This window comes from Pinus tabuliformis, chromosome J (assembly GCF_031772625.1).
Source record: "Pinus tabuliformis cultivar Carrire ecotype Pingquan chromosome J, CPIR1, whole genome shotgun sequence".
Classification (NCBI taxonomy): Eukaryota; Viridiplantae; Streptophyta; class Pinopsida; order Pinales; family Pinaceae; genus Pinus; species Pinus tabuliformis.
This window is the reverse complement of record NC_142295.1, coordinates 148110434-148112512: the sequence shown is the minus strand read 5'-3', so window position 1 is coordinate 148112512 and position 2079 is coordinate 148110434. Positions and strand designations below refer to the sequence as shown.

Genomic DNA, 2079 nt, shown 5'->3' with positions numbered 1-2079 from the left:
AACCATACCTATACCTACTGCCTACGCGCACTGTATGTATATGCTCGGCTCTTCCCCGCTAGAATAAGGCTCCTGCTCACTGCTCGAATGCATCGAATTAGGCTTCTGTGTTAGGGGTAAGGTTGTGCGTGTTTCAAGATCTCCGCAGCTGAAGTGACTGGATTTTGAGAGAGAAGGGCAATTTACCATCTCTGCATTGAGAGGAAGGAATCCATCGGTTTTTGGCGCCCATAACACAAATGGATATCATTCTGCATGAAGGACGAAGACCATAACAGAAATACCTATGAAGGATGAAGACCGTAACAGAAATTCCTACCATTTCGTCTGAAGGATGATGAAGAGCATGACGAGACAGGATGATGAAGACCATGACGAGACGGGTGGCGCTAAAAACCTGAAAATGCGTTACAGATGTCAGTGGAAAGCAGACGGGTCGCGCTAAAAAAACTGTGCACAAATGTCAGACGGAGATCAAAAAGTGTAGACGGTCCAGGTGTCAACGTGAGATTGAAAAGGACGACGAAAGTCTGTTTCAATAGGAAAGGCCTATCGGCCTAATAATTATATATGTAGGTTTACACGAAAGAAAGAATTTATATTTGTATAAACAATGTATATTACACAATGAGTTTAGAATGATTATATAAAATAAAAATCATTAGAAATATGACCTTTGCCATCATCAAAAATACACAACAAACTAACATCCAACGCCAACAAATCCTCTCTCAACTTCAACGAGTTTTTTTCACATATACTCTTCACATTCCTTAAAATTTAGGAACACTAACCATGTTTCATCATACAATTTCATGGAAAGATAACTCCAATACTATTCTCCATATATACTTGTTCATTTTAAAATATGTGTACCCAAATCTATGATCTTCAACTTTTACATTAATAACATAAACAACAACACTTCCATGAAACATCTTAGAATTTTTAAATTTATTTTTTAAATGATTATTTGATATGGTGAGCGAAAGGAGACCGAAGTTGAGATACATCACGAAAACAAATACCCAAAAAAACCCTGACCACATGAATGGAGCGTAGCTTTCTGAGATGCTTCCACCTAAAAGTTCAAGTTGAGAATAAAAACAAATTATCAACCAGGAAGTCATGATATGAAAAACATGCCAAAGAAATTTGACTCGTTCCATTTAAAGTTCAAGACTCGTTCCATGAAAAGCATGCCAAAGAAATTTGACTCGTTCCATTTAAAGTTCAAGACTCGTTCCATGAAAAGCATGCCAAAGAAATTTGACTCTACTTTCTAGACTCGTTCCATTTAAAGTTCAAGTTCCGAATAAAAGCAAATTAGCCGTCTTTCGTTGAAACCTAACGCCTACGACTGCTGTTAAGTTTCAACTGCTCACCGCCTACATATATGCACACGCCTCTCGCTTGACTCAACCCGAGGACGCTGGAGTTCACTGCTGCAGAAGAAGAAATAGAAGCAGCAAGTAGGTATAGCTTTGAGTTTTGGTGTTTTCAGATGGAGATGTCACAGACGGTGGTGAAGGACGCTCCCGGCTTCCTTAAAATATACGCCGATGGCTCCATTTCGCGTTATGAGCAGCCAGTTATGGCTGCGTCGGAGCTAGTACCGGTGAAGGGCGCCAGGTCGAAGGACATCGTCATTGACGCCGCCACGGGCGTCTGGGTTCGCCTCTTTCTGCCGGATGACGTGCTCCACGGCCAGAAACTGCCGCTGCTTTTCTACTTCCACGGGGGTGGATTCAGCCGCGGCTCCACTGGCTGGAAAATCTTTCATTCATTCCTGAGTGACGTGGCCACGACGGCCCGAGTGCTGGTAATCTCCGTCGAATACCGTCTGACGCCCGAGCATCGCCTCCCCGCTGCTTACGACGACTGCTGCCATGTGTCAACGTGAGATTGAAAAGGACGACGAAAGTCTGTTTCAATAGGAAAGGCCTATCGGCCTAATTAATTTAGAATTAATCTATTATTAAATATAAATTAAAAATGGGATAGATTTAATTGTGATTTAATTGAGAGATAAAAAAGAAAATAGATTAAGACTTAAAGAGATATAATAATATAAAATAT

At 40.9% G+C, this 2079-nt stretch overlaps 1 pseudogene; it reads left to right on the top strand.

Annotated features, from left to right (window-relative positions):
• The first annotated feature begins 1504 nt into the window (after positions 1–1504).
• Positions 1505–1903, top strand: LOC149226067 (putative carboxylesterase 6 pseudogene; annotated as a pseudogene).
• Positions 1904–2079: the final 176 nt, after the last annotated feature.